The sequence below is a fragment of the Lontra canadensis genome, unplaced genomic scaffold (assembly GCF_010015895.1).
Source record: "Lontra canadensis isolate GAN:19392208 unplaced genomic scaffold, GSC_riverotter_1.0 scaffold50, whole genome shotgun sequence".
NCBI classification, from domain to species: Eukaryota; Metazoa; Chordata; class Mammalia; order Carnivora; family Mustelidae; genus Lontra; species Lontra canadensis.
The window spans coordinates 8049026-8061534 of record NW_022631044.1 but is presented as its reverse complement, the minus strand read 5'-3'; the positions used below and the strand labels follow the sequence as shown (position 1 = coordinate 8061534).

General features: G+C 38.7%; 1 protein-coding gene across 1 annotated transcript in view; it reads right to left on the bottom strand.

The window, feature by feature from the left end:
* Positions 1 to 12038, bottom strand: part of PELI1 (pellino E3 ubiquitin protein ligase 1) — a 58016-nt gene extending 45978 nt beyond the window's left edge. Inside the window, exon 1 of the mRNA XM_032873786.1 lies at positions 11932 to 12038. The gene's annotated coding sequence lies outside the window, so the exon portion shown is untranslated. The remainder of the gene's footprint in view (positions 1 to 11931) is intronic.
* Between the last annotated feature and the right edge of the window lie 471 nt (positions 12039 to 12509).

The window sequence follows — 12509 nt, the reverse complement described above, 5'->3', positions numbered from 1 at the left end:
AAGATTTAAAGACCCAGCCAGAAGAACATCAAACTGTCATAATAGTTTTATAAAATATGTTCCATGGTATACAGCATCAACACATTTGGTAGCCTGTTAAAAATGTAGGCTCTCAAGTCTCATCCAGACTTACAGAATCGGGAAATGCATCTTAATATGACCCCCAGATAACTTGCATAACACATTAATGCCTGAGAAGCAATGGTCTGATACCATTACATAGTTGAAGACACTAACCAGGCTAAAAAACAGTTTGCAGAGCTAGAAGTCAGGCCTTTTGCCTCTCAGGCTAGTATTAATTCTGATTCACTATGTACCTTTCAAACAGACACATCAAGTTGAACCTCACTAACCTGCAGTTTTGCCATCACAACATTTAGGAGTTGAAATGAGTTTAAAACAAGTCTTCACCAACCCTTTTGAATGTTTCCACTTCACTTGGAATTTTAAGTGTTCCCATGAATTTTCTCCAATTTTTTTTTTTTTTAAGATTTATTTTTTTATTTTAGAGAGGGGGTAGTGGGAGAGAGCAAGAGAGGTGGGAAGCCAGAGGGAAAGGGAAAGAAGAAGATTCACTTCTGATCGTGGAGCCAACTTTGGGCTAGATCTCATAATCCTGAGATCATGACCTGAGCTGAAACCAAGAGTCAGACACTTAACCGACTGAGCCACCTGGGTGCCCCTGCCAATGTATTTTTTTTTTTAAGATTTTATTTATTTATTTGACAGACAGAGATCACAAGTAGGTGGAGAGGCAGGCAGAGAGAGAGAGAGAGGTGGGGAAGCAGGCTTCCTGCTGAGCAGAGACACGGGGGCTTGGGGCTGGATCCCAGAACCCTGGGATTATGACCTGAGCCGAAGGCTTTAGGTTAAAGCAGAGGCTTTAACCCACTGAGCCACCCGGGCACCCCTGTTTTTAACATCACAATATACCTTAGCCATTTGAGTTGCTCTAAGAGAATACCACAGAATGGATGGCTTATAAACAACAGATTTATTCCTCACAGTACCAGAGACTGGGAAGTCCAAGATCAAAACTAGCAGATTAGGTGTCTGGGGAGGGGCCTGCTTCCTGGTTCAAAGATGGTCATCTTTTTTTACTGTGTCCTCACATTGACAGAAGGAGTGAGGGATATCTGAGTTCTTTTATAAGATCACTAATCTCATTGATGAAGGCTCTGCCCTCATGACCTAATTCTTCAAAGATTTTATTTATTTATTTGACAGACAGAGATCACAAGTAGGCAGAGAGGCAGGCAGAGAGAGAGGGGAAGCAGGCTCCCCACTGAACAGAGAGCCTGATGCGGGGCTCGATCCCAGAACCCTGGGATCATGACCTGAGCTGAAGACAGAGGCTTTAAACCACTGAGCCACCCAGGCGCCTCTCATGACCTAACCCTGTCCCAAAGTCCTACCTCCAAATACATCATTGTATTAGGGATTAGGTTTCAACACGTGAATTTTGGGGAGATACAAACATTCAGTCTATAGTCCTAAATGAAACACACACATGCCATGTAGTCAGAACTACAAAGAACTCTTAATTCACAGAGTAAGTTTCAACCCTGATCGTTCAACATGAAAAAACAGTAAAGACTAAGAAAAAGACTTTTTATTGGCAAGTCATTTAAAATCATGGAATCATAGAGTTAATAGATACCTTACAAGGCTGAGGTGACATATTTCATCTAGACTGCCAACTATCTAGCTGCTGACAGTGCAGTACCAAAAAGGGAGTATGAGCTGATTTGGGGTCAGCTATTAAGGTGTATCTGCCATGGGTTGGTCCCAAAGAGGGCTACCATAGAGTTGTTAACCTTGTAAAGATAAGGAAACTAAGGCCTAGGGAGGTTAAATGAAATATGAGTCATACACCAAATAAATGGACAAGAGTTCTAGGTCTCTTGACTTCTGGTACACTGGTTTTTATCCAGAATCCACCTGCTTTTCCTCTCTGATACATTTATTCAATGAAAGAGAAAATCCTTTTTGTGTAATAGCAAAAATCAAGCCAATTAAAATTTAACTGAGAATAAACAAGTCCTCATGATTTATAAGTCCTATAACAACGACTTACATGTAAGTACATCCAAAGATTTATATGAAGCCCACAATCTCTAGGTTGTATCATAGTGATCAGTGAATGATTTCTGACTCAGATTATTTTCTGACAATTTTACATCATGGTGAGTTTTTCCATGTTAAAATTCTTTAGAGTTTGGCCATGACTCAGGGCACCTAGATGCTATGAAGAAGCTTTCAATTTAAGAAGTAGGAGGAGAATGAAGGGGCATACTGAATCATTAACAACCTACTCAGTTCTGAAATCTAGAAAATCCTTTTTGGAAGCCATTTTACGGATAGCTTAAGGAGGCAGATTCTGACTAAAGCCTTTAAAGACTGGTCTTTAAGAGGTGAACTATATACAAATAAACTGGTATACCGTTTCTAAAAGAGACACAACCATCAAATTGTGACTTTCTTTTTGTTAACTAAGTATCAGTGATGGAAATAAAAAAAAAAAAGGTCTGGTGTCACTGAAGTCACAGACATGATTCTAGGTTGAACAGTTTAATAAGGGCCTAACTCAAAATTTATTGCTCCTTTGATGAACTGATAGGACTTAGTTCAGAGGCTGAATCATCCCATTTTAAACAAAAATTACAGTAAGGCAGTAAGTAAATTTTTTAAATTTATATTTATGAGATTTATGAAGTCTGTCCAACACTAAGGTTTTGAGGAACCAACAAATCGCCTCCAATTGTTTTTACTTATTGTTAAAAAATAAAATTAAACTTTATGATGCCGTCTAAGGATTAAGCCAACTGACATGTTGAACACTACAATGAGCATCTAACTAGCCAAAAATCAGGGCCAATCACCTTGTAATTTATTCCATGCAAGGATGGAGAAGTTATAAACTTCTTTACATTATTACTGATTTTCTTATCCTTTCCCTTTCATTGTCAAAAAGCACCTTATCAGAAGTCCAGGCAGTTTTTTTTTCCAAGGCCATTTATTATTACAGTGATGATGAAGTCCCTGACTGATGTTTTTGGAAAAGACAACTTGCACTAAGAGCTGAAAATGGCCTTTGAAATTCTACTAGGCTTCTAACTCTATTAAATTTTGCTAGTTTAGGGGTGCCTGGGTGGCTCAGTGGGTTAAAGTCTCTGCCTCTGGCTCATGATCCTAGGGTCCTCAGTTCGAGCCCCACATTGGGCTCCCTGCTCAGCGGGGAGTCCGCTTCCTCCTCTATCTCTGCCTGCCTCTCTGCTTACTTGTGATCTCTGTCTGTCAAATGAATAAATAAAATGTTTTAAAAAAATTTTTTGCTAGTTTAGGTATAGGTTCTGGATGGATGCAGAATTAACTCACGAGGCTTTCAGTTCAATGAGTGTACTACTACTTCCTACATTATTCAGTTCAAAAAGTACTGTGTTCTCTGGGTCACATAGTTATCTCTTAGTGCCTAGCTGATGGGATATGCTATCTCTCTACTAGAACACACACCAAAAAAGGGGGGCAAGATAAGATAAAAAAGAAGCTAAGTAGGTAAGACACAAATAGGACAAGTGTTATATTTGTCACCTACCTGTTACTTCTTTAACACTCTTCATTCATTCCAAGCCCACTCTGTAAGTATAAAAAATGGCAGACATGTAGAAAACATGGTAGAGGAGCAATGGGCACTAAAGCAAGCAAAGGAAGATAAACAGAGCCAGTGACAAAGTGAGAAAGAGATGAAAGTAAGAGAGAGATGAAGTGAGACCTGCAGAGATATGGAATACTAGTATCTTACAAAGCACAAGTTGAAAAGAACATCTTGGAACCTGATGCTACAAAAATCTACAGAGTTTAATAGAGTGAACTTTCTTTTTTTGAAAAAGGTTTATTTTATTTATTTGAGAGAGAGAATGCAAGTGCACGTGCACATGTGAGCAGGTGAACAGGGACAGAAGAAGGGAGAGGGAAAGAAGGAGGGAGGGAGGGAGAGAGAGAGAAGCAGACTTCCCACTGAGCATGGAGCCCAACTCAATTCACGACCTGAGACAAAATCAAGAGTTGGATGCTTAACCAACTGAGCCACCCAGTGCCCCAAATGTGAATTTTCAAATAATTCTTTATTTCTGTTAATTATCATCACCATCATTATTAACATTATTATCAATTCATTATTGTTATTATTTCCCAAAATAAATACAGGCTTTATCATAGTTAAAATGTTTAAGCCAATATGAAATTTAAGATGTCCCTTTTGCAAAGCAACTTTTTTTTCTTGAAATGGAAGGTGTATTATTATTACTATTCTCCACTCAATTTATAAATTTGAGTCTTAGCTCATTAAGTCATGAACACTTACGTAGGTCCAAGTTACAAGAATTATCTATGGACATGTTTACTCTTTTGTGAGAGCCAATTTTTTTCCTTCCTTCCTTCTCTTCCCCTCCCCCTCTTACTCTTTCTTCTCCATCATAAGTTATTTATTCCACAAAAAGGGAAATGAAAAAGATTCATAATCCTACTACCAAATCAACAGACTAAAAACAATTTCTAAGATGAGCCACACACCATGAAATTCCCATCATAGAATTTCAAAGTTCTTCATGAAAAACTATTTTTCTTTTTATTGTATTTTACAGGTGAATCAAAGATAGCTTGTAAAGATCTTCAGAGTTAATGGAAAGCCCAGGAATTAAACATGGGCTCTCTGTTTCATGTCAATAGACTAGTGTTTAAAATACATTAAATAACCCAACCTAACATCTAAATCCTGATAATATATACAGTATATGAAGGAAGGTTCTATTTGTCTATATGTACACCTACACATATATACACACCAAAAGGACCAAAAACTCTGGTTGAATTAAAGAAATTAAAGAATTTTCTGAAAAATGTTTAAAATAGGGAGCTTTTTAAAGTATACTGTTACATACTTACATTCTCAGTGATCACTTTATGCAACTTTTTTGTTATTATTTTTTTAAGATTTTATTTTTTAAAAGTAATCTCTACACCCACCATGGGTCTCAAACTCACAACCTTGAGATAAAAAATGCATACTCTACTGATTGAGGAAGCCAGGTGCCCTTGCAATTTATTATATAATAAAAGTTCACAAGTTCTACTTACCTCATTAAATCCTACATATTATTGATGAAAAATACAAGAGAAAACATTGTGCCCTCCTATTATGCATAATTAACTATAAAATTGTTTTTAAATTCAATGTTATCAACACAGTAAAACTCATTGAAATAAGTTTAGTTTCTCAGGTTGGAAAACTTATCCCTATAGAGAATGAAAATCATTTATCATTTTAAGTAATTCAGTGTAAAACCATTCAAAGTTAGTAATCTCCACATGTATATTGTCCCATGAATGGAAGATTTTAAAAATCCATATTTATGGAGGGTTTCTTTGAGAGGGACTTTCAAACATTTGGAAGATGAGATCAATTTTTCTATAGTAATAAAAGATTTAAATACGGTTCTTTATTATGGCAAATCATCATGTTCCAGAAACAACTACTAATCTGAGAACTAAAGCATGAATATAAGACTTAAGAATCAGATTAGTCTCTAACACTAAATGTGTGCTAGTCTTTCAATTCCCCAAGTATATGCCATAGCAACAAGAAAGTTATACAACTTCAATACATTATAAATGCCATCTCTTCAGTCTTGAATACACAACACAGAAACTTACCTTCAATGATTGTTTTGAGGACCTAATTATTAAGAAGTGTGCATGGTCTAGTGTGTATATGTGCTATAAAGCATCAGACAAAACTTAAATATCACAATGAGTGTAATAGCCTCTTCCATATTAGTCACTCTCAGAGGTAGATCCTTATTCTAAATGATGCTACAATTGTCCAAAACATTATTAAAATTCCTTTTCAGTCTACGGGTAGATCTGATATTTAGAAATAGTAATTGCATTCTCAGAGTGGATGTGAATTTTAGAAACAGCCTGAAGTTATTTCCTATTTTCTTTCTGTCCAAAATCTTTTCTGAATCATATCTGATAAATGAAATCAGATATCATGTGGCTAATACCCCCCTTTTCCTTAAAAACAAGGAACAAATATAAAGTACTGAGTTATTTTTGTGTGTGGCTCTTCAACTTGCTTAGAAGGCAATTCCCAAAAAAAGGTGGTTCCAAAAATATTTGGAGTAATGCTAGTATTCTTGAAATAAGTGCATAGCTTTCAGGGTGACTAAAGTAAAGTATGTAAAATAAATGTCCTTACTTTAAAGCAAGGATGGATAACCAAGCAGGTCCTATAAAATCTTGTCTCCTGGCCCCTCCCTTTACCTCTCTTACCCAACCTCCTGCTATTCTCTCACTCTAACGCAGTCACACCCGTCTTCTTGTAGTTTCTTGCATTCTAGTCAAGATTCTCTACCTCAGGGCCATCATACTTGCTGTTCTCTTTGCCTGTGTCCTGCCCCAGGATTATCTGCAAGGTTTACTCCCTTACCTCACGTACGCGTGTGTGTGTGTGTGTGTGTGTGTGTGTATAAACTGTTCATTACAGAAAATTTCAAACATACACAAAAATAGACTATGAAAAATCTCAGGTATCCATCTTCATCAACTTCATCCACCTTCAACAACTTTCAATATATGGCCAATCTTGTTTCATTTATGCTCCTCTCCCCTCCAAATTATTTTAGAGCAATAATCCAAACATGGTATTTTAATTCATAAATACATTAGATCTCTAAAAGGACTATTTAAAACCCATAATACATTATTATCACACCTACAAAAACTAACAATTCCTTTTAATCAAATACCTAATGTCCAGATTTCCCCAATTTTCCACAAACATCTTTTTATAGTTAGTTTGCTCAAAGCAGGATCTAAGGTCCATACACTATACATTTGGTGGATATGCCTCTGAAGTCTCTCTTAATCTTACAGCTTCCTCTCCATTTCTTATTTCCCGTTATTTATTTTTTGAAGAAATGAGGTCATTTGGGGCACATGGGTGGCTCAGTCGGTTAAGCATTTCCCTCCGGCTCAGGTCATGGTCCCAGGGTCCTGGGATTGAGCCTTGTATCAGGGCTCCCTGCTTAGCAGGGAGTCTGCTTCTCCCTCTCCCTCCACCCTCCCCCATCCCACTCATGCTCTCTAGCTCTCTCAAATAGGTACATAAATAAAATCTTTTTTTTTTTAATTTTTTTTTTAATTTATTTGACAGACAGAGATCATAAGTAGGCAGAGAGGCAGGCAGAGAGAGAGAGGAGGAAGCAGGCTCCCTGCGGAGCAGAGAGCCCTGATGCGGGACTAGATCCCAGGACCCTGAGATCATGACCTGAGCCGAAGGCAGAGGCTTAACCCACTGAGCCACCCAGGCGCCCCATAAATAAAATCTTTAAAAAAATAAAAAAATAAAAAAAAAAATAAAAAATAAAAAAAAAAATCTTTAAAAAATTAAAAAAAAATATGAGACCATTTCTTCTTAAAACATGAAGTATTTTACTTATTTTATTGCCTGTGTCTTGGTTTAGAATGTAAACACCATTAAGGTAGAGTTTTTACTTTTAGTCTATGAGTGATATTAGCATCTAGACCAGGGCCCAATATATAAACGACATCCAATAAATACCGAATGAATATTTGGCATTCATGTCAAAAGTCCATTGCCCACCCAATAGCAGAGATTGCTAATCATAGCACTCTTTCCTGCTGAGTCTGAACTGGGACTCCCAGTTTTCTAAATATTGTGCAGGGAGCCAGATTTGGTACCCAAGGTGAAATTTGTTATCCCTACTTTACCGTCCCTCTTTCAAAGTAAGCATACTTTTATCTCCAAAATAAATTTAATGCACATTGTACAATGAAATTTAGCTGAAGTTTAGCAGATTAAATAACTGACTATATTTCTTGTCAAGTATGTGAAAACTTTTCTTAGCTCATTTTAGACAATTTAGGGGAGAAAGCAAATTGTAGCCAAAAAATGATAGGAAAAGAAACTGCAGAAGATGGGGGGAAACTAGGGGTACTACATATTTTTAGAATTAGCAACATCCCAAGGGTTCATTATAAAAGAAAAATCAGTAATAAATTCTTTGAAAGGAAGTAAATTACATGTGTATTGAATTTAGAACTTTTTAAAAAACTACATGAATGGTCAAAATTAACTGGGGAATGACAAATGTCTGGATTTTGCCATTTACAGGCAATAGCAACATATTCTATTTTTCTGTAAATGGTATTTTGAGGTGTATAAAAGTCTTATAGGGGTAATACAAGGAATACTATGTAGATTCTTATTCTTTGAAACAGTTTACTGAAGCGAAGAAAAAAAATCTAAAACATCGCCTACACATTCTGAAAAAACAATGACATCTTCATAGACTCATTTACAATTCATTTCTCTTAAATTACCTGATGAAGCTCTTTTCCTAAGTTTACTTCTGAAGGAAGCTATGCTAATTGAAAGGCTCCAATCAGATATTCATGTTTTGATTACTTATTTCTATTTAAAAATGAAAAAAAAATCACAAATTCCCTGATATTCCCTCAAGAAATCATTGCTGCTTCTTTATTACCTGCAAATTAATTCAGCAACAACAACAGAACTTATGTAGGGCCTACTAAGTGTAATGTTAGGCAATTATTTTCAATCTTTGAAAGGAAAATTAGAAGTGGTCTTTCAAGACAATGTGAGAAAAAGCTAGTGGCATAACTTGAAATTATGTCTGGTTTCAGTGACCAATATTTCTTGTTTTGAGATTCCCACACATTACTGTGGGGGAAATCTTCTCTGGCAGAAGTCAAACTTAAAGAAAAACAACAATAACCCACCCACCCCCTTAACACATGTGTAAAAAAAATCTCCAACAACCCAAATCCCTTGAAAGAATGATCTGTTTACTTTTTCTGTGTAATATATTTAGAAGGAATCTGGAAAAGATGGCTAGAAATCTATAAACAGAAAGTGCTAAGTGGAATTCACTGTTTATAGATTTTAGCTAGAATTTTGTCCCTTATATAATGTTGCCAGGAATCTTTTATATTGTACTCTTTAAAAACATTATCAGGTTTCCTTCTTTCTGTTGATTTTCCTCTTCCTTCTTTCCACTGGCTCTTAAATTTGTTTCATTCTTTTTAATTAAATGACGTAAATGTAACATGATTTTTCCAAAGAAACTCCTGGGACCATCTTAGTGCCATCATATACCTGTCATTTTGAAATTTTAATATATACTGTACAGTTAAAATATAGAAATAAAATAATCCGCACAAATCTTTTTGATTTAATGAATACAAGGATAGATCTATATTGATATGCAGTGGTAAGATGTATGTGTGTGAGAATGTTAGAAAGATAGCTTTCAATTCTAAGCCCAGGCTTAAAATATTTATCAGCCCCAGAAATTTCTGTCTGTAAACAGTTGTTCACAAAGCAGGATTACTACAGTATAGTCCTTATCATCTGACCCACTGCACAACTACCATAAGGCATATTCTGAATCACAAGATTCTGAATATACAAGTGACATTATAACAATCTGAAAAGAAGCTGAAATAAAGTCAAATAGCAGTCTACAGAGGTTTCCCCTTGAAACATGCCTGACTAGCATTCGGTGGTACCAGACTCATTCCCTAACCTGTGCTTTTCAGTCATTTCTTTCAGGGTTCCCCCAAAGACATCAGGAAACCTGCAATGCCAGCCTTTGCCAGTCAACACTAGCTTCTGCCTTTGGACTCCAGTGACTGAGTAAAGATGTTTTGTCAGTAGCTTCCTTAAAGCACAAATGCCTCTGGCAAATCTGGTTTGTAAAAGCTTTCAGAAAAAGTTCAACATAACCAACTAACTGCAAGGTCACTGAAATGACAATTTTAAGGAGAGCACAGCTTCTCCTCCTTCACCCCAGATCTGTCACTAAGACACAATTTCTAGCTTTTTCTTTAAGTCAATAAATACTACCATTATTGCAATACATCACCTCTAATACATTAATTAAAACCTAGATGACAGTTTTCCCTTTAAAAGGTGCAAATTTATTAGCTGAGGCATTAAAACCACTTCACTACATGCAACTTTCCATACACTTAACTGTTTGATTTCCAACTGTTTGTTTTAAACTCAATGCCTCTTTAAATATACTACAGGAAGGGGGCAGGTTAGAGGACTGCAGAGAAATATGAAAAGAACAAATGTCTCACTTTCCTTTTCTGATGGAACCACCAGAATCTAAAATTTGGGGACAACTATACTACACAAAGTTAAATTCAGGAGTAATTAGGATAAGTGAAAGTACTCACTGTTACTACAGTTCTAATCATTATTCACCTCAGGAAATAACTAAGAGAAATGATGCTTAATTTGAATTTTTGGTACCCTTCAGTTTGGTTCAACTACCAAAATAAACAAGCTTGTTCTCAGAGTTAAGTATTTTCCTCCAGAAGAGGTTGTTGGTGTGAATAAAAAACAAAAGGAATTCATATGATATATTTGTACAATAAGGACAATGTTTTGAGAGATGGAAATCTGATCACTGAGAAAACATTTCCTGTTTTAAAGGAAACATAAACTGTAACAGAAGAACTGAAAGACTGAACCTTCTCCACAATTCAAAAATTTAAATTCACACTACAATGCAAACAAACAAAAAAACAGCACTTTACATCTCTCCTCAATTATAATACATATTCAATGTAGAAAAAGAGAAAGCCAGTTCTGAAACAAAAGATCAGCTGCTACGAAAACAAAACATTTTGCAGAGGAAAAGTACACAGCCTTGAACCAAAACAAACAAATGACCTTTTCAAACACTTAAAGCTTCAGTCCATGGCACCATCAGAACCTTATGGATGAAATGTTCCCTCAATTTTTTGTTAACATACTGTTTGACGACTACACGAAGGGAAGGCTGTTGATGCTGTTAAAACCAAGACACATTTCCTTGTGTGTAGTGATTAATATCTGTCAAATCTACATTAAAAAAAAAAACAACAAAACTCTGCCCTCCTGCCCCCCATCATTGCTCTCTTGCCTCATAAGAGACCTGAGTGTACAAAAATAAAAGTAGATGCTGAGGTGAGTTTATGATTTACAGCATTTTCCAAGAGTCCTTTGAGGTTTTAAGATTCAAATACTATTTAGGAAGAATTATTGTTTGAACTACCTAACAATTACCCAGACTTCTTTTAGACTTCAGTTAACCTGTAACTAAAATGAGCATCTTTAACTTTTCCACGGGGCATTGGAGAACGAGTTCTTACTCATAAATGGTTTCAGGTCCTCAGACATTAGGCGCGGCGGAAGATCAAGAGCATCCATCAATTAGAGAGCTCTTCCGGACCTCAGTTTACCCACTTACGAAAACGGGCATATTAACTTGTTTCGTAGGGACCCCAGAGGTGTAATTAATTAGTGTTTTTAAACGCTATAAGATCCAGAGATGAAAGGAAATGCGAGAGACACGCAGAGAAGATGACAATAATCACAACAATAAAAAGAATGACTAACTTGGAAGTCTGCGTTATGTAAGGAAGGAGAAAGAAGTTAGCAGATTCACACAAACAAAAGAAAAGCCCACCGCCCCCTTTGTTTCTCTTTCAGTTCTCTCTTCCTCCCTGCCCCCGCAGAGCTCCCGTCACGCAGCTTGCGGCCGCGCGCAGAGCGCGGGGCTAGGATTTGGCCGCCGCGCGCCGGACTCCCGGGCGGAGGGGGAGGGCGCGTCGGACCGGCTCCTGACAAAGGCGCTTCCTCCTGCGAGGGCGCGGGATGTCCGCGCCGCAAACTCCGCTCTCCGCCGCCTCCAGCGCGGGGGCGCGCAGGCGGGCGGGGAGAGTCGGCCGGTCGCCCCGAGCAGCAGCCGAGGAAGTTACGCGCCCGCCTTGCCCGCACCCCTCCCCGACCCCGTCACCATCCCTCCCGCGGCGCGCCGCCGCCACACTCACCGGACAATTGCTGGTGGCCGCAATCCCAGCACGGCCCGGAGAGCCGGAGCGAGGGGGTGAAGTGTGCGTACGCGAGGAGCGCGAGCAGACAGCCCAGCGTTCTGCGCCGCCTTCCTTGCCAACCGGCCAAGCCCCGCGAGGGAAGTTGGCCGCGGAACCGAGTGCTGAGGAGCCGCGGGCGGAGGGAAAAGCGCGGGGCCCGCTTTGTGGTGCGCTCCCGGAGGGCTCGAGGCAAATCCGAACGCGCGGCACGGCTGGGGTTGCTGGTGGAGGCGGCGGCCGCGGCGGCGCCCCCCGACGGTCCCTCCGCCTCACACCGCCTCTGGGTCACTGACACACACTCTGAGGGAGGGGAGGGGACTAACAGGAGGGCGGGGCAGGAGGGAGGGGACTAGGCAGGGCCACGGCGGGAGGCGGTGACGCTTCGCGGAGTGGTCTCTTGGGAGTTGTAGTTTTCCGACTGAAGAAAAGAGGGAAACCTTGTGGTTGAGGACGGGGCCCACTCTTTCTGCACTGCGCATGCTCGAGGAGAGAGGGTCGGCCCCCACTGTTACTATGGTCACCGACACACACCGAGG